We start from the raw sequence: 25,700 nt of genomic DNA on the forward strand, positions 1-25,700 counted from the left end.
TAGATATAGCAAAAAGCTTTTATCATAACTGCACTCGGCATCATCGCCGCTCAGTATCCCACTGATATAGATGTTCTATCCAATAGTCGATCTTTTGCATACGACATGCAACTCGGAGGTCAAGTCTCTTTGTTCAGAGCAATACGTTAGTTTCATACACGTATTCTCATTACTTTATTTCCATGACATCCTAAGGTCTATCCACTATATCTCTAGATCTTAATTACACTAAGCAGAATTGTTCGTAAAAATAATACAAATGCAAATACGAATCTTTACAAAATGTAAAAATGCCCATCCTTATTGGAGCACTTCCCTTGTCTAATATATAATTTCCGAGATGCTTAGTTTTTCACGACAAGTTCATCAATTTCAAGGGTTAGTAAATCTTGCAGGCAGTCTGCAATTCCGTAATGCGTAAAAAGAAAGCATCAGTTTGGGAAACATAAATTATCCAAGTTAGTTATAAATTTAAATAGATAAACTTGTCACATAACATCTGATCTAGCCATTTGTAGTTGTCAAATCTGTTTCAGACCCGCAACTACGATTTTCATCATTTCGTTATCAACTGTAGCCGTATTGGTAGCTTTAATAAGGGTTATTCCATCAAACCATGTATTTTGGAGAATGGTTTGTACAACAACTACAACAAGGAAATGAACCCACACTAACCTATAAACCAATAAGTGTTTTCGTGAAGGGCCCGTGGCCAAATTGGATAAGGCGCCTGACTTCGGATCAGGAGACTGCAGGTTCGAGTCCTGCCGGGCTCGTTTGTTAAATCTTTTCCACTGCGTATTAAAATTCTTTGATTCTCAGCATCAACATACAGATAAATATCTCTATTGACATAAAACGTGCCAATAATGAGAACAAATTAGACTTTTAAATTTTGAAAAGAGACATAGTCAACTCTTTCTTTGCTTTTGATCATAAAATCGAATCTTCCATAGGATCGTTGTCATTGCCATTTCTTTCGTCTAAGTAACCTTTAATCCATCCATGTCATGGTAACGAATCTGATTTAGTCATGCAAATTCTGACCCTTCATGACTGTACCATTGCCATCACCATGCGAATTATCATCATCCGCAAAAGCAGTGCACTTGCAGAAGTGGCGATAGTAAAATCATCTCAATCCAAACATGAATAAGTGCACATGTGAGCAAGATAATGAGAAATTAGATCCGCGGTTTCAATCCGTAGATTGCAGCTTTGATTCGATGCAATACGAAGATATGTTTTTATTCCTACAGATTAAATTTTGTTCGTACAAAACATTGTATATTTATATCTAGCATTCCACAAGTAAAACAATTACCTACTACGTAGTCGAACTTCCATGTACATCACAAAAATTCACACAGCAATCATTTTTCTCGCCCAATATTTTAACGGGTCATTTTCGTATCTTTACAATGATTTAATCAGCAGCAGCAGGAAGAATCGTTACCATTATAGGTAGTGGTTTATACGTAATTTTAACAGCAGCCATAATGTTGGTAGTAGCAGCAGAAACACTAGTAGCATATGTAGACGTAATCGTTATTATGTCCATCGTACTAGCAATATAACTCCATTGGTAGTCGTCGTGGTATCAGTTTAAGTAGTGGTAGTAGAAGCAGTGTTGTACCAACCGTAACATTCACGAACCAACCTAAGAAATAGTCTGTATGTGAAGGGCCCGTGGCCAAATTGGATAAGGCGACAGACATCGGATAGGGAGACGGCAGGTTCGAATCCCTCTTGACCCACTAGAACAATATATTTTCCTCAAAACATAATTTCTATTTGGATATGTCGTGAATTGGATTAGTAGCAAGGAGTTAACGTTACCGTCACTTTTAAAACAATTCGGTTAGATTATTAAGGTTTTGATTTAGATTCGTTTTGTACTTGAGGGCACCACAACAAAAGTAGGATATTTAGTGCCAAGGCAATTGGAGCATAAAGGCACACAACAAACTTAGATCCTAATTCTGACAACTGTTAAACACATCGGATAAATATAACCTGTTCAGTAATTGACCAGAGATTGCAGTTTCGAAAATTCACCGTGATAAGTGGGACAAGATTTCTTTGGTTCGTTTCAGAGCTTCAGAAATATATTATCTTTCCACATTTATGTTTACATACGAGTTATTTGGATTCAAATTTGACGCTTGATATCAGCGCTGAAAGGATATGCTGCAATCCCGCTGTAACCCGCATGCAGCGATACTCAAACATGACAGTAAAGCAATAGCAAGTCTTACCATAGTCATAGTCGTAGAAGTATTACCAAAAGCACACCAATATACTCTCTAACAAACATTCATGACAAGGGCCCGTGGCCAAATTGGATAAGGCGCCTGACTACGGATCAGGAGATTGCAGGTTCGAGTCCTGCCGGGCTCAATATTAAAATTTTATCCACACCAAATAAAGTCTATAATTAAAAGCTGATTTTTATTATATTTACAGGTCTCGTTATTACTTTTATTCCCATTATATACCAATCAAAGGTATCTCGTATACTCCCAGAAAGTCTCCTCTGAGACTTTATCAAATCTTGTTACACATATCACTTCTAAATGATCTTGTACATGGGACCTGTTACCCTTCAATTAATTTTGTAAGACTTTTCAATTTAGTCACAGAATTTAAAGACGTTTTCATGAATTCTTTATTCTCATATTTCTCATCATCTTCATGAGCATAATTACAGTCCCAGTAGCAGTAATTGTAGTAGTAGCAAACACACTCAAATCCGTTGTGGACAGGTAACGAGTCTCTGGTCAACTGGATGTGATCCCTGACTACAGACTTCAGGTTCTGACATCTGAGATTAACCCAACTGATATCGACGCAATTTCTTGACGTTTGTGCATTAAATGAACTGTTATGATTTTAACATTTGGGACACTATAGTTTTTATTATCAAACGAGTCAAGTTATATATAGATGCTATGGATGAACAACCTCACGGAAGCAACTTTACTAAAAGATTTATCTAGCACTTTCTATAAACAGGTTAGAATTGTCACTTAAGGATAAGCCCTACACAAACAACAAAACACCCCGACTGATTTCTTGATCATAGTAACATTGAACAGGACTGATCGTTGTAAATCACATAAGCAGATACACACGACGTGCTGGAAGCATCCTTGGTCCGGGCCCAATTTGAATAATATGCTTGATTTGAACAAGGTGCCTGAAGATGGATCAGTAGATTGCAGCTTTGAGTCCAGTCCAGCATGTTATGTAGATCTATTTATTCCAGCATATGAAAATCGAAGATATAAAGATATTATCTAACAATCTACAAATGAATTGAAATCTCTTAAGATAATATTTTTGGAATAATACGACTACTTTACACTTGTGCACAGATAAACATAGTTCACATTAGATATAGCAAAAAGCTTTTATCATAACTGCACTCGGCATCATCGCCGCTCAGTATCCCACTGATATAGATGTTCTATCCAATAGTCGATCTTTTGCATACGACATGCAACTCGGAGGTCAAGTCTCTTTGTTCAGAGCAATACGTTAGTTTCATACACGTATTCTCATTACTTTATTTCCATGACATCCTAAGGTCTATCCACTATATCTCTAGATCTTAATTACACTAAGCAGAATTGTTCGTAAAAATAATACAAATGCAAATACGAATCTTTACAAAATGTAAAAATGCCCATCCTTATTGGAGCACTTCCCTTGTCTAATATATAATTTCCGAGATGCTTAGTTTTTCACGACAAGTTCATCAATTTCAAGGGTTAGTAAATCTTGCAGGCAGTCTGCAATTCCGTAATGCGTAAAAAGAAAGCATCAGTTTGGGAAACATAAATTATCCAAGTTAGTTATAAATTTAAATAGATAAACTTGTCACATAACATCTGATCTAGCCATTTGTAGTTGTCAAATCTGTTTCAGACCCGCAACTACGATTTTCATCATTTCGTTATCAACTGTAGCCGTATTGGTAGCTTTAATAAGGGTTATTCCATCAAAGCATGTATTTTGGAGAATGGTTTGTACAACAACTACAACAAGGAAATGAACCCACACTAACCTATAAACCAATAAGTGTTTTCGTGAAGGGCCCGTGGCCAAATTGGATAAGGCGCCTGACTTCGGATCAGGAGACTGCAGGTTCGAGTCCTGCCGGGCTCGTTTGTTAAATCTTTTCCACTGCGTATTAAAATTCTTTGATTCTCAGCATCAACATACAGATAAATATCTCTATTGACATAAAACGTGCCAATAATGAGAACAAATTAGACTTTTAAATTTTGAAAAGAGACATAGTCAACTCTTTCTTTGCTTTTGATCATAAAATCGAATCTTCCATAGGATCGTTGTCATTGCCATTTCTTTCGTCTAAGTAACCTTTAATCCATCCATGTCATGGTAACGAATCTGATTTAGTCATGCAAATTCTGACCCTTCATGACTGTACCATTGCCATCACCATGCGAATTATCATCATCCGCAAAAGCAGTGCACTTGCAGAAGTGGCGATAGTAAAATCATCTCAATCCAAACATGAATAAGTGCACATGTGAGCAAGATAATGAGAAATTAGATCCGCGGTTTCAATCCGTAGATTGCAGCTTTGATTCGATGCAATACGAAGATATGTTTTTATTCCTACAGATTAAATTTTGTTCGTACAAAACATTGTATATTTATATCTAGCATTCCATAAGTAAAACAATTACCTACTACGTAGTCGAACTTCCATGTACATCACAAAAATTCACACAGCAATCATTTTTCTCGCCCAATATTTTAACGGGTCATTTTCGTATCTTTACAATGATTTAATCAGCAGCAGCAGGAAGAATCGTTACCATTATAGGTAGTGGTTTATACGTAATTTTAACAGCAGCCATAATGTTGGTAGTAGCAGCAGAAACACTAGTAGCATATGTAGACGTAATCGTTATTATGTCCATCGTACTAGCAATATAACTCCATTGGTAGTCGTCGTGGTATCAGTTTAAGTAGTGGTAGTAGAAGCAGTGTTGTACCAACCGTAACATTCACGAACCAACCTAAGAAATAGTCTGTATGTGAAGGGCCCGTGGCCAAATTGGATAAGGCGACAGACATCGGATAGGGAGACGGCAGGTTCGAATCCCTCTTGACCCACTAGAACAATATATTTTCCTCAAAACATAATTTCTATTTGGATATGTCGTGAATTGGATTAGTAGCAAGGAGTTAACGTTACCGTCACTTTTAAAACAATTCGGTTAGATTATTAAGGTTTTGATTTAGATTCGTTTTGTACTTGAGGGCACCACAACAAAAGTAGGATATTTAGTGCCAAGGCAATTGGAGCATAAAGGCACACAACAAACTTAGATCCTAATTCTGACAACTGTTAAACACATCGGATAAATATAACCTGTTCAGTAATTGACCAGAGATTGCAGTTTCGAAAATTCACCGTGATAAGTGGGACAAGATTTCTTTGGTTCGTTTCAGAGCTTCAGAAATATATTATCTTTCCACATTTATGTTTACATACGAGTTATTTGGATTCAAATTTGACGCTTGATATCAGCGCTGAAAGGATATGCTGCAATCCCGCTGTAACCCGCATGCAGCGATACTCAAACATGACAGTAAAGCAATAGCAAGTCTTACCATAGTCATAGTCGTAGAAGTATTACCAAAAGCACACCAATATACTCTCTAACAAACATTCATGACAAGGGCCCGTGGCCAAATTGGATAAGGCGCCTGACTACGGATCAGGAGATTGCAGGTTCGAGTCCTGCCGGGCTCAATATTAAAATTTTATCCACACCAAATAAAGTCTATAATTAAAAGCTGATTTTTATTATATTTACAGGTCTCGTTATTACTTTTATTCCCATTATATACCAATCAAAGGTATCTCGTATACTCCCAGAAAGTCTCCTCTGAGACTTTATCAAATCTTGTTACACATATCACTTCTAAATGATCTTGTACATGGGACCTGTTACCCTTCAATTAATTTTGTAAGACTTTTCAATTTAGTCACAGAATTTAAAGACGTTTTCATGAATTCTTTATTCTCATATTTCTCATCATCTTCATGAGCATAATTACAGTCCCAGTAGCAGTAATTGTAGTAGTAGCAAACACACTCAAATCCGTTGTGGACAGGTAACGAGTCTCTGGTCAACTGGATGTGATCCCTGACTACAGACTTCAGGTTCTGACATCTGAGATTAACCCAACTGATATCGACGCAATTTCTTGACGTTTGTGCATTAAATGAACTGTTATGATTTTAACATCTGGGACACTATAGTTTTTATTATCAAACGAGTCAAGTTATATATAGATGCTATGGATGAACAACCTCACGGAAGCAACTTTACTAAAAGATTTATCTAGTACTTTCTATAAACAGGTTAGAATTGTCACTTAAGGATAAGCCCTACACAAACAACAAAACACCCCGACTGATTTCTTGATCATAGTAACATTGAACAGGACTGATCGTTGTAAATCACATAAGCAGATACACACGACGTGCTGGAAGCATCCTTGGTCCGGGCCCAATTTGAATAATATGCTTGATTTGAACAAGGTGCCTGAAGATGGATCAGTAGATTGCAGCTTTGAGTCCAGTCCAGCATGTTATGTAGATCTATTTATTCCAGCATATGAAAATCGAAGATATAAAGATATTATCTAACAATCTACAAATGAATTGAAATCTCTTAAGATAATATTTTTGGAATAATACGACTACTTTACACTTGTGCACAGATAAACATAGTTCACATTAGATGTAGCAAAAAGCTTTTATCATAACTGCACTCGGCATCATCGCCGCTCAGTATCCCACTGATATAGATGTTCTATCCAATAGTCGATCTTTTGCATACGACATGCAACTCGGAGGTCAAGTCTCTTTGTTCAGAGCAATACGTTAGTTTCATACACGTATTCTCATTACTTTATTTCCATGACATCCTAAGGTCTATCCACTATATCTCTAGATCTTAATTACACTAAGCAGAATTGTTCGTAAAAATAATACAAATGCAAATACGAATCTTTAGAAAATGTAAAAATGCCCATCCTTATTGGAGCACTTCCCTTGTCTAATATATAATTTCCGAGATGCTTAGTTTTTCACGACAAGTTCATCAATTTCAAGGGTTAGTAAATCTTGCAGGCAGTCTGCAATTCCGTAATGCGTAAAAAGAAAGCAACAGTTTGGGAAACATAAATTATCCAAGTTAGTTATAAATTTAAATAGATAAACTTGTCACATAACATCTGATCTAGCCATTTGTAGTTGTCAAATCTGTTTCAGACCCGCAACTACGATTTTCATCATTTCGTTATCAACTGTAGCCGTATTGGTAGCTTTAATAAGGGTTATTCCATCAAAGCATGTATTTTGGAGAATGGTTTGTACAACAACTACAACAAGGAAATGAACCCACACTAACCTATAAACCAATAAGTGTTTTCGTGAAGGGCCCGTGGCCAAATTGGATAAGGCGCCTGACTTCGGATCAGGAGACTGCAGGTTCGAGTCCTGCCGGGCTCGTTTGTTAAATCTTTTCCACTGCGTATTAAAATTCTTTGATTCTCAGCATCAACATACAGATAAATATCTCTATTGACATAAAACGTGCCAATAATGAGAACAAATTAGACTTTTAAATTTTGAAAAGAGACATAGTCAACTCTTTCTTTGCTTTTGATCATAAAATCGAATCTTCCATAGGATCGTTGTCATTGCCATTTCTTTCGTCTAAGTAACCTTTAATCCATCCATGTCATGGTAACGAATCTGATTTAGTCATGCAAATTCTGACCCTTCATGACTGTACCATTGCCATCACCATGCGAATTATCATCATCCGCAAAAGCAGTGCACTTGCAGAAGTGGCGATAGTAAAATCATCTCAATCCAAACATGAATAAGTGCACATGTGAGCAAGATAATGAGAAATTAGATCCGCGGTTTCAATCCGTAGATTGCAGCTTTGATTCGATGCAATACGAAGATATGTTTTTATTCCTACAGATTAAATTTTGTTCGTACAAAACATTGTATATTTATATCTAGCATTCCATAAGTAAAACAATTATCTACTACGTAGTCGAACTTCCATGTACATCACAAAAATTCACACAGCAATCATTTTTCTCGCCCAATATTTTAACGGGTCATTTTCGTATCTTTACAATGATTTAATCAGCAGCAGCAGGAAGAATCGTTACCATTATAGGTAGTGGTTTATACGTAATTTTAACAGCAGCCATAATGTTGGTAGTAGCAGCAGAAACACTAGTAGCATATGTAGACGTAATCGTTATTATGTCCATCGTACTAGCAATATAACTCCATTGGTAGTCGTCGTGGTATCAGTTTAAGTAGTGGTAGTAGAAGCAGTGTTGTACCAACCGTAACATTCACGAACCAACCTAAGAAATAGTCTGTATGTGAAGGGCCCGTGGCCAAATTGGATAAGGCGACAGACATCGGATAGGGAGACGGCAGGTTCGAATCCCTCTTGACCCACTAGAACAATATATTTTCCTCAAAACATAATTTCTATTTGGATATGTCGTGAATTGGATTAGTAGCAAGGAGTTAACGTTACCGTCACTTTTAAAACAATTCGGTTAGATTATTAAGGTTTTGATTTAGATTCGTTTTGTACTTGAGGGCACCACAACAAAAGTAGGATATTTAGTGCCAAGGCAATTGGAGCATAAAGGCACACAACAAACTTAGATCCTAATTCTGACAACTGTTAAACACATCGGATAAATATAACCTGTTCAGTAATTGACCAGAGATTGCAGTTTCGAAAATTCACCGTGATAAGTGGGACAAGATTTCTTTGGTTCGTTTCAGAGCTTCAGAAATATATTATCTTTCCACATTTATGTTTACATACGAGTTATTTGGATTCAAATTTGACGCTTGATATCAGCGCTGAAAGGATATGCTGCAATCCCGCTGTAACCCGCATGCAGCGATACTCAAACATGACAGTAAAGCAATAGCAAGTCTTACCATAGTCATAGTCGTAGAAGTATTACCAAAAGCACACCAATATACTCTCTAACAAACATTCATGACAAGGGCCCGTGGCCAAATTGGATAAGGCGCCTGACTACGGATCAGGAGATTGCAGGTTCGAGTCCTGCCGGGCTCAATATTAAAATTTTATCCACACCAAATAAAGTCTATAATTAAAAGCTGATTTTTATTATATTTACAGGTCTCGTTATTACTTTTATTCCCATTATATACCAATCAAAGGTATCTCGTATACTCCCAGAAAGTCTCCTCTGAGACTTTATCAAATCTTGTTACACATATCACTTCTAAATGATCTTGTACATGGGACCTGTTACCCTTCAATTAATTTTGTAAGACTTTTCAATTTAGTCACAGAATTTAAAGACGTTTTCATGAATTCTTTATTCTCATATTTCTCATCATCTTCATGAGCATAATTACAGTCCCAGTAGCAGTAATTGTAGTAGTAGCAAACACACTCAAATCCGTTGTGGACAGGTAACGAGTCTCTGGTCAACTGGATGTGATCCCTGACTACAGACTTCAGGTTCTGACATCTGAGATTAACCCAACTGATATCGACGCAATTTCTTGACGTTTGTGCATTAAATGAACTGTTATGATTTTAACATTTGGGACACTATAGTTTTTATTATCAAACGAGTCAAGTTATATATAGATGCTATGGATGAACAACCTCACGGAAGCAACTTTACTAAAAGATTTATCTAGCACTTTCTATAAACAGGTTAGAATTGTCACTTAAGGATAAGCCCTACACAAACAACAAAACACCCCGACTGATTTCTTGATCATAGTAACATTGAACAGGACTGATCGTTGTAAATCACATAAGCAGATACACACGACGTGCTGGAAGCATCCTTGGTCCGGGCCCAATTTGAATAATATGCTTGATTTGAACAAGGTGCCTGAAGATGGATCAGTAGATTGCAGCTTTGAGTCCAGTCCAGCATGTTATGTAGATCTATTTATTCCAGCATATGAAAATCGAAGATATAAAGATATTATCTAACAATCTACAAATGAATTGAAATCTCTTAAGATAATATTTTTGGAATAATACGACTACTTTACACTTGTGCACAGATAAACATAGTTCACATTAGATGTAGCAAAAAGCTTTTATCATAACTGCACTCGGCATCATCGCCGCTCAGTATCCCACTGATATAGATGTTCTATCCAATAGTCGATCTTTTGCATACGACATGCAACTCGGAGGTCAAGTCTCTTTGTTCAGAGCAATACGTTAGTTTCATACACGTATTCTCATTACTTTATTTCCATGACATCCTAAGGTCTATCCACTATATCTCTAGATCTTAATTACACTAAGCAGAATTGTTCGTAAAAATAATACAAATGCAAATACGAATCTTTACAAAATGTAAAAATGCCCATCCTTATTGGAGCACTTCCCTTGTCTAATATATAATTTCCGAGATGCTTAGTTTTTCACGACAAGTTCATCAATTTCAAGGGTTAGTAAATCTTGCAGGCAGTCTGCAATTCCGTAATGCGTAAAAAGAAAGCATCAGTTTGGGAAACATAAATTATCCAAGTTAGTTATAAATTTAAATAGATAAACTTGTCACATAACATCTGATCTAGCCATTTGTAGTTGTCAAATCTGTTTCAGACCCGCAACTACGATTTTCATCATTTCGTTATCAACTGTAGCCGTATTGGTAGCTTTAATAAGGGTTATTCCATCAAAGCATGTATTTTGGAGAATGGTTTGTACAACAACTACAACAAGGAAATGAACCCACACTAACCTATAAACCAATAAGTGTTTTCGTGAAGGGCCCGTGGCCAAATTGGATAAGGCGCCTGACTTCGGATCAGGAGACTGCAGGTTCGAGTCCTGCCGGGCTCGTTTGTTAAATCTTTTCCACTGCGTATTAAAATTCTTTGATTCTCAGCATCAACATACAGATAAATATCTCTATTGACATAAAACGTGCCAATAATGAGAACAAATTAGACTTTTAAATTTTGAAAAGAGACATAGTCAACTCTTTCTTTGCTTTTGATCATAAAATCGAATCTTCCATAGGATCGTTGTCATTGCCATTTCTTTCGTCTAAGTAACCTTTAATCCATCCATGTCATGGTAACGAATCTGATTTAGTCATGCAAATTCTGACCCTTCATGACTGTACCATTGCCATCACCATGCGAATTATCATCATCCGCAAAAGCAGTGCACTTGCAGAAGTGGCGATAGTAAAATCATCTCAATCCAAACATGAATAAGTGCACATGTGAGCAAGATAATGAGAAATTAGATCCGCGGTTTCAATCCGTAGATTGCAGCTTTGATTCGATGCAATACGAAGATATGTTTTTATTCCTACAGATTAAATTTTGTTCGTACAAAACATTGTATATTTATATCTAGCATTCCATAAGTAAAACAATTACCTACTACGTAGTCGAACTTCCATGTACATCACAAAAATTCACACAGCAATCATTTTTCTCGCCCAATATTTTAACGGGTCATTTTCGTATCTTTACAATGATTTAATCAGCAGCAGCAGGAAGAATCGTTACCATTATAGGTAGTGGTTTATACGTAATTTTAACAGCAGCCATAATGTTGGTAGTAGCAGCAGAAACACTAGTAGCATATGTAGACGTAATCGTTATTATGTCCATCGTACTAGCAATATAACTCCATTGGTAGTCGTCGTGGTATCAGTTTAAGTAGTGGTAGTAGAAGCAGTGTTGTACCAACCGTAACATTCACGAACCAACCTAAGAAATAGTCTGTATGTGAAGGGCCCGTGGCCAAATTGGATAAGGCGACAGACATCGGATAGGGAGACGGCAGGTTCGAATCCCTCTTGACCCACTAGAACAATATATTTTCCTCAAAACATAATTTCTATTTGGATATGTCGTGAATTGGATTAGTAGCAAGGAGTTAACGTTACCGTCACTTTTAAAACAATTCGGTTAGATTATTAAGGTTTTGATTTAGATTCGTTTTGTACTTGAGGGCACCACAACAAAAGTAGGATATTTAGTGCCAAGGCAATTGGAGCATAAAGGCACACAACAAACTTAGATCCTAATTCTGACAACTGTTAAACACATCGGATAAATATAACCTGTTCAGTAATTGACCAGAGATTGCAGTTTCGAAAATTCACCGTGATAAGTGGGACAAGATTTCTTTGGTTCGTTTCAGAGCTTCAGAAATATATTATCTTTCCACATTTATGTTTACATACGAGTTATTTGGATTCAAATTTGACGCTTGATATCAGCGCTGAAAGGATATGCTGCAATCCCGCTGTAACCCGCATGCAGCGATACTCAAACATGACAGTAAAGCAATAGCAAGTCTTACCATAGTCATAGTCGTAGAAGTATTACCAAAAGCACACCAATATACTCTCTAACAAACATTCATGACAAGGGCCCGTGGCCAAATTGGATAAGGCGCCTGTGAGAAGGAAAACACGTTTGATGATCGCTCCGTGAATTTTCAAGTTTTTTTCCTTTAATAGACATTTTTGCTGTTTTAATTTGTTACAGGTACGTTGATAAGATTTGTTTGATCGCATTCATATATAAGTGAGATATATTTTGAGTGTGTGGATAACTTTATCCACCACACAAAAATTTTTTTCTGTGACAATGAATACAAAGCCTGGTCGTGCTGCACGTGCAGCACAAGGAGCTGACTCACACTCTAATGACACCAGTGGAATAGCTAACAATAAGAATGGCATGTCGAGTAACATCGATAGACAGACAGGAGCTTCTCGTAGTTTTGGGAAAGAATGTACCGTGGTGATTGATGTAAAGGATGTGAAGAAAATAAAGGCAAGTGATATTGTTAGAAGTGTAGAAGAATTAACCGGAGATATGTCGGTCTATGCAGTTGTGCCCAAAGGTGCAAATTTGTATGAGGTCACACTACCGAGTAAGGAAGTAGCATATAATACCTTGTGTGGAATTGATATTGGAAGTGAACACTTTGATTGTACTCTTTTATATTCAGACACTATTATTGTGTCAATTCTTCATTTACCAGCATACATCACAGATGATGATATAAGTATGAAGCTCGGTGAATACGGAGTAGAACTTCTTTCTCCCATTCAACGCAGATATTATCCTGGAACTAGTGTGGCTGATGGGACTCGTTATGTCAAATGTAAATTTCCACAGCAGGTAAAATCCTTGCCTTACAGTCTGAAATTTCAGACTGTCAATGGTCAACAATACTTTAGAGTATTACACAATAATCAAGTTAAGGTATGTTCTAGATGTCTTGATCCGGGACATGTTATAAAAGACTGCCCTGATTTTGTATGCTACAAGTGTGGGGAGCAAGGCCATGTAGCAAAAAATTGCACAAGGCAAAGATGTGAAAGTTGTGGAAGTTTTCCTCTTATGTGTACATGCAGGATATGCGACAAATGCCACAAAGAGGCGCAAACGTGTATGTGTTACAGAGAGGCCATTGCAGGCATTCATTCGCAAGTTGATGATGATATGAGGGAAGACATATTGGAGTTACAGAGTGACGAAGATGATAAAGAAGAAATTGAGAATGAAAAAAAAGATAATGAGAGTGGAGAAAGTGGGGAAGAAAAAGAAAGAATTGGAGTTGATATGACCAATGTAGAAATAGAATCTGAGGAAGTAAACAACAATCATACAATTGGAGATGGATCGGGGACAGATTCAGATGATGACAGGAAGATGGCTGCAGACGTTGTTGAAAGATCAAACGAATCACGTACATGTCAAGAAAACGGTACTAATATCGAAAATTTCAAAGTAGTACAAAGGAGAAGGAGAAGGTTTAATCCAGTACCTAATATGAAGATGAATAGCATGCGACGAACACCTATGAAGAAATGATCAAACACTCAACATTTTTTAATACTTTCAATACACTCATCATAATCATGGCTTTAAATATTGTATCTCTAAATGTAAATGGCTTGCGTAATTTGAATAAACTAAAGTCTGTTTTAGAAATATTTAAAGAGAAAAGAGGCCATATTTTATTATTGCAAGAAACCTTTTGGGATGATGAGTTTGTTGAAAGTATTAGAGAAAATGAGATTTGGAATGGTGACATATTTTATAGTAATGCTGACAATAGGAGGGCAGGTGTTGCTGTTTTAGTAGTGAGAGAATTGAGAAATCAGGTGACACAAGAAATGATTGAAAAGGGTAGGATTTTACATCTTAAAATAGCTATTGATGATAAAGTGATTGATTTAATCAATATTTATGCTCCAAATGTTGTGAAGGAAAAGTTTAACTTTTTCATGAAGCTAAATACATATTTACATAACAGTACTAGTGATAGCACTATCCTGGCTGGTGATTTTAATACAACTTTAGCAGGTATTGATCGACATAACAAAGCCTTACATATTGATGATGTAGCAATGCGTGAACTTTATAAAATCATTCATGATAGGAATATTACCGATTTATGGAGATCACGAAATCCTAGTACTCGTAGTTTCTCCAGAAAACAAGTTGTACTAGGCGAAATGAAGCAGAGTAGAATAGATTATTTTTTGATTTCCTCAAAATTGCACTCCAATGTGCAAAATATTTATTATGCAGATACATCCTTTAGTGATCATTCTTTTGTATACCTTAAACTAAATACCTGCAAAGTGGAAACAGGGCCCGGATTATGGATATTAAATAACAATGTTCTTTTTGAGGAAAAATATGTACAAAGAGTGAAATCAATTCTTACCGAAGGAAAAACTGACGAAATGTATTTCAGTGAACCACTCATTTGGTGGGATAATGTAAAATACAAAATTAAAAAATTTTCCCAAGTATACTGTACAAGAAGAAATAAGGAAAGATTACAAGAATACTTTACATTGCAAAATAAATTAAAATCATTTTCAGAAAAAGTCGCAAATAAAGAACCATATGACATTAACAAATATGAAGAACTAAAACATCAGCTAAGTGACTATGAAACTGATTTTTGTCGGGGTGCTATATTGAGATCTAAGGCCAAATGGGCAATTGAAAGCGATAGAAATACTAAATATTTTCTAAATCTTGAGAAATATCGACACAACAAAAATGTAATCAATGAATTGATTGATGATGATGGTGTAATTATTTCAAATACAAGCGGAATCTTAGATGAAATACATCAGTTTTATAGTCATTTATATTCTTCGGTAACTGTTGATGATAATTGTACTGATTCACTTTTAAATTTTGTAAACTGTTCTGTATCTGATGAGGATAAAGATATGTGTGATGCCATAATAACAGTTGATGAAATACATACAGCTATAAAAGGGATGGCTAAAAATAAAAGCCCCGGCCCGGACGGATTGACAGTAGAGTGGTATTGTAAATTTTATGATTGTATATATGATATTCTGTTGCACATCTTTCAGAGTGTTAAGAATGACAATATTATGTCGAGATCAATGAGATTTGGGGTTATATCACTTATTTATAAAAATAAGGGGGATAATAGAAGATTGCAAAATTGGCGTCCTATCAGTTTACTTAATGTAGATTATAAAATTTTGGCAAGGATTTTGTCTACACGTTTAAAAATGGTATTACCCAAAATTATTTCTCAAACTCAGACATGTTGTATAGTTGGGAGAGATATTGCTGATACTATAGTCACTGTAAGAGATATTATAGATATGGTTGAGAGAGACAATCTTGAGGGATATATCTTAAAAATTGATCAAGAAAAAGCGTTTGACAGAGTTTGCCACTCATATTTGATTTCTGTGTTACGAAAGTTCGGTTTTGGTGACAATTTTATTCAGTGGATAAAGATATTTTATAATGAAATTAAAAGTAGTGTTAAATGCAATGGTCATCTAACGAAACCCTTTTTAATTAAAAATTCAGTCAGACAAGGTTGTCCTATATCAGCAATGTTATATGTATTAGCAGCAGAACCCTTAGGACTCGCTATCAAAGCAAATCCCACTATCAAAGGTATTCCACTCCCACTGTCTAGTAATACAAGTAAAGTTTTCCAACATGCAGATGATACAACCTTGACATTAGCGGACACACAATCCATTAATCGATCTTTTAATGTACTTGACTTGTATTGTAAAGGATCTGGTGCAAAGGTGAACAAGGAAAAGACAGAACTTCTGTGTATTGGATCTGGTAAACTTACTGATGATTATTGCAAACAATTACAAATTCAAATGTGTGATCAAGTCATCTTAATTTTGGGAGCTTATGTGGGAAAATGTGCAAAGTTATGTGAGCAACTGAACTGGAATGATAGATTGTCTAAAATTAAAAACTTATTGCAACTGTGGTCACAGAGATATTTGACAATACAAGGAAAAGTAACAGTTGTTAATAACTTATTAGTTTCTAGAGTATTGTACATAGTGTCAGTTCAGCCTCTTCCTGATATGATTGCTGATGAATTGAAGCAATTATTTCTGAGATTTATCTGGTCAGGAAAGTCCCATTTGGTTCACTATTATACAATAATTGGTGATAAGCGAAATGGCGGACTACAGTTAACTGATATAAAGATGAAAATGTATGCATTCAGACTAAAATTTTTAAAAAGATACTTTGATGTGAATTGCCATGCTATGTGGAAAAATACCTTTGATCACTTTTTATCTACTGTCCTGAACATGAGGTTGACCAAAGAGTTGTTTCTCATGTCTTTAAATAAGCAACAATTGAATACCCTACCTATATTTTACAGAGAAATGTTTCATGCATGGGAAAAACTTAGAAATAATATCGATACAAATATTGATGTTAGGAATGTTTTTGAACAACCTCTCTTTTTAAATCCTAATATTACATGTGCTGGTAAAACGTTGTTTTTCGCAGAATTTATAGAAGCAGGAATTGTTCGTGTTCAGGATATTACATATGAATTTGTACCTGGAATACTACCTTATAGAGCTATTCAAGAAATGATATACAAATCAAATTCTGAGATCAAAACAGATAAGATAAAAAAAGACTATAATTGCATAATAGAAAGTATACCATTAGGCTGGAGAAATATTGTTGCAACAGAGTCAAAACCCACTGTAACCAATGGGAGAAATAATATGTTTCTCAGAGTTGATACAAAATTATATGACCTCTGTTTATGTACAACACAACTATTTTACAAGCTTTTATGTACGTTGATTTTTCAAGAACCAGCTTCTGTTTCCTTTTGGAGTAAGATATTTAGTTTGGAAAAGCATAAATACTGGAAATTGATACACCTACCTTTCAAGACCCCAGATTGTATAGATTTGGATTACAGAATAATGCACAATCGAATATTTACAAAAGAGAGACTAAAATACTATGGCAAAATTGATAATGACTTATGTCCAGTGTGCCAGTTGGAAACAGAAGATTTATTTCACATGTTTTTGAAATGTCCTGAATTAAGCTCTTTTAAGAATTATATTGTATATATAGTTGAGATTCTTTTTAAAAATTGTAGAGTTGGTGTTCTCAATAGCACTTCTTTTGAACAAATGCTCATGATAGGATATAACAAAGAAACAAAATCAGTAAATAGTTATTTTTTGAACTACATTCTGAGCATTGCTCGATTGTGCATTTACAAAAGAAGAAACATTATGTCTTTATTAGGGAAACAAATAGACATAGAAAGATTGTTCCAATATTTGACTAGAAAATATATATTATATGCGTATCAACATTACAAAGACAAAAATCAGACTTTGATTACGAAGTATTTTGTAAAAGATAATCCTTTAATGAGAATAGAAGAGGATAAAGTGTTTATTACTTTGTAGAATCATTGTTTTGTACTATAGCATTACAAAATAAAATTTTAGAATCATTCTTCTGTAATATAGCTTCACAAAATACTATTGTAGAATCATTGTTTTGTAATATAGCATTACAAAATACTATTGTAGAACCATTATTTTGTAATATAGCATTACAAACTACTATGTACATACTGACTGTATATTTTTAACTTATATACTGTACAAAGCGTTTTTAAATAAAGAAAGAAAAAAAAAAAAAAGGCGCCTGACTACGGATCAGGAGATTGCAGGTTCGAGTCCTGCCGGGCTCAATATTAAAATTTTATCCACACCAAATAAAGTCTATAATTAAAAGCTGATTTTTATTATATTTACAGGTCTCGTTATTACTTTTATTCCCATTATATACCAATCAAAGGTATCTCGTATACTCCCAGAAAGTCTCCTCTGAGACTTTATCAAATCTTGTTACACATATCACTTCTAAATGATCTTGTACATGGGACCTGTTACCCTTCAATTAATTTTGTAAGACTTTTCAATTTAGTCACAGAATTTAAAGACGTTTTCATGAATTCTTTATTCTCATATTTCTCATCATCTTCATGAGCATAATTACAGTCCCAGTAGCAGTAATTGTAGTAGTAGCAAACACACTCAAATCCGTTGTGGACAGGTAACGAGTCTCTGGTCAACTGGATGTGATCCCTGACTACAGACTTCAGGTTCTGACATCTGAGATTAACCCAACTGATATCGACGCAATTTCTTGACGTTTGTGCATTAAATGAACTGTTATGATTTTAACATTTGGGACACTATAGTTTTTATTATCAAACGAGTCAAGTTATATATAGATGCTATGGATGAACAACCTCACGGAAGCAACTTTACTAAAAGATTTATCTAGCACTTTCTATAAACAGGTTAGAATTGTCACTTAAGGATAAGCCCTACACAAACAACAAAACACCCCGACTGATTTCTTGATCATAGTAACATTGAACAGGACTGATCGTTGTAAATCACATAAGCAGATACACACGACGTGCTGGAAGCATCCTTGGTCCGGGCCCAATTTGAATAATATGCTTGATTTGAACAAGGTGCCTGAAGATGGATCAGTAGATTGCAGCTTTGAGTCCAGTCCAGCATGTTATGTAGATCTATTTATTCCAGCATATGAAAATCGAAGATATAAAGATATTATCTAACAATCTACAAATGAATTGAAATCTCTTAAGATAATATTTTTGGAATAATACGACTACTTTACACTTGTGCACAGATAAACATAGTTCACATTAGATGTAGCAAAAAGCTTTTATCATAACTGCACTCGGCATCATCGCCGCTCAGTATCCCACTGATATAGATGTTCAATCCAATAGTCGATCTTTTGCATACGACATGCAACTCGGAGGTCAAGTCTCTTTGTTCAGAGCAATACGTTAGTTTCATACACGTATTCTCATTACTTTATTTCCATGACATCCTAAGGTCTATCCACTATATCTCTAGATCTTAATTACACTAAGCAGAATTGTTCGTAAAAATAATACAAATGCAAATACCAATCTTTACAAAATGTAAAAATGCCCATCCTTATTGGAGCACTTCCCTTGTCTAATATATAATTTCCGAGATGCTTAGTTTTTCACGACAAGTTCATCAATTTCAAGGGTTAGTAAATCTTGCAGGCAGTCTGCAATTCCGTAATGCGTAAAAAGAAAGCATCAGTTTGGGAAACATAAATTATCCAAGTTAGTTATAAATTTAAATAGATAAACTTGTCACATAACATCTGATCTAGCCATTTGTAGTTGTCAAATCTGTTTCAGACCCGCAACTACGATTTTCATCATTTCGTTATCAACTGTAGCCGTATTGGTAGCTTTAATAAGGGTTATTCCATCAAACCATGTATTTTGGAGAATGGTTTGTACAACAACTACAACAAGGAAATGAACCCACACTAACCTATAAACCAATAAGTGTTTTCGTGAAGGGCCCGTGGCCAAATTGGATAAGGCGCCTGACTTCGGATCAGGAGACTGCAGGTTCGAGTCCTGCCGGGCTCGTTTGTTAAATCTTTTCCACTGCGTATTAAAATTCTTTGATTCTCAGCATCAACATACAGATAAATATCTCTATTGACATAAAACGTGCCAATAATGATAACAAATTAGACTTTTAAATTTTGAAAAGAGACATAGTCAACTCTTTCTTTGCTTTTGATCATAAAATCGAATCTTCCATAGGATCGTTGTCATTGCCATTTCTTTCGTCTAAGTAACCTTTAATCCATCCATGTCATGGTAACGAATCTGATTTAGTCATGCAAATTCTGACCCTTCATGACTGTACCATTGCCATCACCATGCGAATTATCATCATCCGCAAAAGCAGTGCACTTGCAGAAGTGGCGATAGTAAAATCATCTCAATCCAAACATGAATAAGTGCACATGTGAGCAAGATAATGAGAAATTAGATCCGCGGTTTCAATCCGTAGATTGCAGCTTTGATTCGATGCAATACGAAGATATGTTTTTATTCCTACAGATTAAATTTTGTTCGTACAAAACATTGTATATTTATATCTAGCATTCCATAAGTAAAACAATTACCTACTACGTAGTCGAACTTCCATGTACATCACAAAAATTCACACAGCAATCATTTTTCTCGCCCAATATTTTAACGGGTCATTTTCGTATCTTTACAATGATTTAATCAGCAGCAGCAGGAAGAATCGTTACCATTATAGGTAGTGGTTTATACGTAATTTTAACAGCAGCCATAATGTTGGTAGTAGCAGCAGAAACACTAGTAGCATATGTAGACGTAATCGTTATTATGTCCATCGTACTAGCAATATAATTCCATTGGTAGTCGTCGTGGTATCAGTTTAAGTAGTGGTAGTAGAAGCAGTGTTGTACCAACCGTAACATTCACGAACCAACCTAAGAAATAGTCTGTATGTGAAGGGCCCGTGGCCAAATTGGATAAGGCGACAGACATCGGATAGGGAGACGGCAGGTTCGAATCCCTCTTGACCCACTAGAACAATATATTTTCCTCAAAACATAATTTCTATTTGGATATGTCGTGAATTGGATTAGTAGCAAGGAGTTAACGTTACCGTCACTTTTAAAACAATTCGGTTAGATTATTAAGGTTTTGATTTAGATTCGTTTTGTACTTGAGGGCACCACAACAAAAGTAGGATGTTTAGTGCCAAGGCAATTGGAGCATAAAGGCACACAACAAACTTAGATCCTAATTCTGACAACTGTTAAACACATCGGATAAATATAACCTGTTCAGTAATTGACCAGAGATTGCAGTTTCGAAAATTCACCGTGATAAGTGGGACAAGATTTCTTTGGTTCGTTTCAGAGCTTCAGAAATATATTATCTTTCCACATTTATGTTTACATACGAGTTATTTGGATTCAAATTTGACGCTTGATATCAGCGCTGAAAGGATATGCTGCAATCCCGCTGTAACCCGCATGCAGCGATACTCAAACATGACAGTAAAGCAATAGCAAGTCTTACCATAGTCATAGTCGTAGAAGTATTACCAAAAGCACACCAATATACTCTCTAACAAACATTCATGACAAGGGCCCGTGGCCAAATTGGATAAGGCGCCTGACTACGGATCAGGAGATTGCAGGTTCGAGTCCTGCCGGGCTCAATATTAAAATTTTATCCACACCAAATAAAGTCTATAATTAAAAGCTGATTTTTATTATATTTACAGGTCTCGTTATTACTTTTATTCCCATTATATACCAATCAAAGGTATCTCGTATACTCCCAGAAAGTCTCCTCTGAGACTTTATCAAATCTTGTTACACATATCACTTCTAAATGATCTTGTACATGGGACCTGTTACCCTTCAATTAATTTTGTAAGACTTTTCAATTTAGTCACAGAATTTAAAGACGTTTTCATGAATTCTTTATTCTCATATTTCTCATCATCTTGATGAGCATAATTACAGTCCCAGTAGCAGTAATTGTAGTAGTAGCAAACACACTCAAATCCGTTGTGGACAGGCAACGAGTCTCTGGTCAACTGGATGTGATCCCTGACTACAGACTTCAGGTTCTGACATCTGAGATTAACCCAACTGATATCGACGCAATTTCTTGACGTTTGTGCATTAAATGAACTGTTATGATTTTAACATTTGGGACACTATAGTTTTTATTATCAAACGAGTCAAGTTATATATAGATGCTATGGATGAACAACCTCACGGAAGCAACTTTACTAAAAGATTTATCTAGCACTTTCTATAAACAGGTTAGAATTGTCACTTAAGGATAAGCCCTACACAAACAACAAAACACCCCGACTGATTTCTTGATCATAGTAACATTGAACAGGACTGATCGTTGTAAATCACATAAGCAGATACACACGACGTGCTGGAAGCATCCTTGGTCCGGGCCCAATTTGAATAATATGCTTGATTTGAACAAGGTGCCTGAAGATGGATCAGTAGATTGCAGCTTTGAGTCCAGTCCAGCATGTTATGTAGATCTATTTATTCCAGCATATGAAAATCGAAGATATAAAGATATTATCTAACAATCTACAAATGAATTGAAATCTCTTAAGATAATATTTTTGGAATAATACGACTACTTTACACTTGTGCACAGATAAACATAGTTCACATTAGATGTAGCAAAAAGCTTTTATCATAACTGCACTCGGCATCATCGCCGCTCAGTATCCCACTGATATAGATGTTCTATCCAATAGTCGATCTTTTGCATACGACATGCAACTCGGAGGTCAAGTCTCTTTGTTCAGAGCAATACGTTAGTTTCATACACGTATTCTCATTACTTTATTTCCATGACATCCTAAGGTCTATCCACTATATCTCTAGATCTTAATTACACTAAGCAGAATTGTTCGTAAAAATAATACAAATGCAAATACCAATCTTTACAAAATGTAAAAATGCCCATCCTTATTGGAGCACTTCCCTTGTCTAATATATAATTTCCGAGATGCTTAGTTTTTCACGACAAGTTCATCAATTTCAAGGGTTAGTAAATCTTGCAGGCAGTCTGCAATTCCGTAATGCGTAAAAAGAAAGCATCAGTTTGGGAAACATAAATTATCCAAGTTAGTTATAAATTTAAATAGATAAACTTGTCACATAACATCTGATCTAGCCATTTGTAGTTGTCAAATCTGTTTCAGACCCGCAACTACGATTTTCATCATTTCGTTATCAACTGTAGCCGTATTGGTAGCTTTAATAAGGGTTATTCCATCAAAGCATGTATTTTGGAGAATGGTTTGTACAACAACTACAACAAGGAAATGAACCCACACTAACCTATAAACCAATAAGTGTTTATGTGAAGGGCCCGTGGCCAAATTGGATAAGGCGCCTGACTTCGGATCAGGAGACTGCAGGTTCGAGTCCTGCCGGGCTCGTTTGTTAAATCTTTTCCACTGCGTATTAAAATTCTTTGATTCTCAGCATCAACATACAGATAAATATCTCTATTGACATAAAACGTGCCAATAATGAGAACAAATTAGACTTTTAAATTTTGAAAAGAGACATAGTCAACTCTTTCTTTGCTTTTGATCATAAAATCGAATCTTCCATAGGATCGTTGTCATTGCCATTTCTTTCGTCTAAGTAACCTTTAATCCATCCATGTCATGGTAACGAATCTGATTTAGTCATGCAAATTCTGACCCTTCATGACTGTACCATTGCCATCACCATGCGAATTATCATCATCCGCAAAAGCAGTGCACTTGCAGAAGTGGCGATAGTAAAATCATCTCAATCCAAACATGAATAAGTGCACATGTGAGCAAGATAATGAGAAATTAGATCCGCGGTTTCAATCCGTAGATTGCAGCTTTGATTCGATGCAATACGAAGATATGTTTTTATTCCTACAGATTAAATTTTGTTCGTACAAAACATTGTATATTTATATCTAGCATTCCATAAGTAAAACAATTACCTACTACGTAGTCGAACTTCCATGTACATCACAAAAATTCACACAGCAATCATTTTTCTCGCCCAATATTTTAACCGGTCATTTTCGTATCTTTACAACGATTTAATCAGCAGCAGCAGGAAGAATCGTTACCATTATAGGTAGTGGTTTATACGTAATTTTAACAGCAGCCATAATGTTGGTAGTAGCAGCAGAAACACTAGTAGCATATGTAGACGTAATCGTTATTATGTCCATCGTACTAGCAATATAACTCCATTGGTAGTCGTCGTGGTATCAGTTTAAGTAGTGGTAGTAGAAGCAGTGTTGTACCAACCGTAACATTCACGAACCAACCTAAGAAATAGTCTGTATGTGAAGGGCCCGTGGCCAAATTGGATAAGGCGACAGACATCGGATAGGGAGACGGCAGGTTCGAATCCCTCTTGACCCACTAGAACAATATATTTTCCTCAAAACATAATTTCTATTTGGATATGTCGTGAATTGGATTAGTAGCAAGGAGTTAACGTTACCGTCACTTTTAAAACAATTCGGTTAGATTATTAAGGTTTTGATTTAGATTCGTTTTGTACTTGAGGGCACCACAACAAAAGTAGGATGTTTAGTGCCAAGGCAATTGGAGCATAAAGGCACACAACAAACTTAGATCCTAATTCTGACAACTGTTAAACACATCGGATAAATATAACCTGTTCAGTAATTGACCAGAGATTGCAGTTTCGAAAATTCACCGTGATAAGTGGGACAAGATTTCTTTGGTTCGTTTCAGAGCTTCAGAAATATATTATCTTTCCACATTTATGTTTACATACGAGTTATTTGGATTCAAATTTGACGCTTGATATCAGCGATGAAAGGATATGCTGCAATCCCGCTGTAACCCGCATGCAGCGATACTCAAACATGACAGTAAAGCAATAGCAAGTCTTACCATAGTCATAGTCGTAGAAGTATTACCAAAAGCACACCAATATACTCTCTAACAAACATTCATGACAAGGGCCCGTGGCCAAATTGGATAAGGCGCCTGACTACGGATCAGGAGATTGCAGGTTCGAGTCCTGCCGGGCTCAATATTAAAATTTTATCCACACCAAATAAAGTCTATAATTAAAAGCTGATTTTTATTATATTTACAGGTCTCGTTATTAATTTTATTCCCATTATATACCAATCAAAGGTATCTCGTATACTCCCAAAAAGTCTCCTCTGATACTTTATCAAATCTTGTTACACATATCACTTCTAAATGATCTTGTACATGGGACCTGTTACCCTTCAATTAATTTTGTAAGACTTTTCAATTTAGTCACAGAATTTAAAGACGTTTTCATGAATTCTTTATTCTCATATTTCTCATCATCTTCATGAGCATAATTACAGTCCCAGTAGCAGTAATTGTAGTAGTAGCAAACACACTCAAATCCGTTGTGGACAGGTAACGAGTCTCTGGTCAACTGGATGTGATCCCTGACTACAGACTTCAGGTTCTGACATCTGAGATTAACCCAACTGATATCGACGCAATTTCTTGACGTTTGTGCATTAAATGAACTGTTATGATTTTAACATTTGGGACACTATAGTTTTTATTATCAAACGAGTCAAGTTATATATAGATGCTATGGATGAACAACCTCACGGAAGCAACTTTACTAAAAGATTTATCTAGCACTTTCTATAAACAGGTTAGAATTGTCACTTAAGGATAAGCCCTACACAAACAACAAAACACCCCGACTGATTTCTTGATCATAGTAACATTGAACAGGACTGATCGTTGTAAATCACATAAGCAGATACACACGACGTGCTGGAAGC

At 35.7% G+C, this 25,700-nt stretch overlaps 11 non-coding genes across 11 annotated transcripts; all 11 read left to right on the plus strand.

Annotated features, from left to right (window-relative positions):
• The first annotated feature begins 702 nt into the window (after window positions 1-702).
• Window positions 703-776, plus strand: Trnar-ucg (transfer RNA arginine (anticodon UCG)). The gene has a single exon. It is a non-coding gene; the product is annotated as a tRNA-Arg (tRNA).
• A 1,550-nt stretch (window positions 777-2,326) lies between these two features.
• Trnar-acg (transfer RNA arginine (anticodon ACG)) lies at window positions 2,327-2,400 on the plus strand. Its single transcript has one exon. It is a non-coding gene; the product is annotated as a tRNA-Arg (tRNA).
• Window positions 2,401-4,096: 1,696 nt separating this feature from the next.
• Window positions 4,097-4,170, plus strand: Trnar-ucg (transfer RNA arginine (anticodon UCG)). Its single transcript has one exon. It is a non-coding gene; the product is annotated as a tRNA-Arg (tRNA).
• A 1,550-nt stretch (window positions 4,171-5,720) lies between these two features.
• Window positions 5,721-5,794, plus strand: Trnar-acg (transfer RNA arginine (anticodon ACG)). Its single transcript has one exon. It is a non-coding gene; the product is annotated as a tRNA-Arg (tRNA).
• Window positions 5,795-7,490: 1,696 nt separating this feature from the next.
• Trnar-ucg (transfer RNA arginine (anticodon UCG)) lies at window positions 7,491-7,564 on the plus strand. The gene has a single exon. It is a non-coding gene; the product is annotated as a tRNA-Arg (tRNA).
• Window positions 7,565-9,114: 1,550 nt separating this feature from the next.
• On the plus strand, window positions 9,115-9,188 carry Trnar-acg (transfer RNA arginine (anticodon ACG)). The gene has a single exon. It is a non-coding gene; the product is annotated as a tRNA-Arg (tRNA).
• A 1,696-nt stretch (window positions 9,189-10,884) lies between these two features.
• Window positions 10,885-10,958, plus strand: Trnar-ucg (transfer RNA arginine (anticodon UCG)). Its single transcript has one exon. It is a non-coding gene; the product is annotated as a tRNA-Arg (tRNA).
• Window positions 10,959-19,860: 8,902 nt separating this feature from the next.
• Window positions 19,861-19,934, plus strand: Trnar-ucg (transfer RNA arginine (anticodon UCG)). The gene has a single exon. It is a non-coding gene; the product is annotated as a tRNA-Arg (tRNA).
• Window positions 19,935-21,484: 1,550 nt separating this feature from the next.
• Window positions 21,485-21,558, plus strand: Trnar-acg (transfer RNA arginine (anticodon ACG)). Its single transcript has one exon. It is a non-coding gene; the product is annotated as a tRNA-Arg (tRNA).
• Window positions 21,559-23,254: 1,696 nt separating this feature from the next.
• On the plus strand, window positions 23,255-23,328 carry Trnar-ucg (transfer RNA arginine (anticodon UCG)). The gene has a single exon. It is a non-coding gene; the product is annotated as a tRNA-Arg (tRNA).
• A 1,550-nt stretch (window positions 23,329-24,878) lies between these two features.
• Window positions 24,879-24,952, plus strand: Trnar-acg (transfer RNA arginine (anticodon ACG)). The gene has a single exon. It is a non-coding gene; the product is annotated as a tRNA-Arg (tRNA).
• Window positions 24,953-25,700: the final 748 nt, after the last annotated feature.

The sequence above is a fragment of the Sinohyriopsis cumingii genome, chromosome 10 (assembly GCF_028554795.1).
Source record: "Sinohyriopsis cumingii isolate HCF-2022 chromosome 10, ASM2855479v2, whole genome shotgun sequence".
In the NCBI taxonomy this organism is placed as follows: Eukaryota; Metazoa; Mollusca; class Bivalvia; order Unionida; family Unionidae; genus Sinohyriopsis; species Sinohyriopsis cumingii.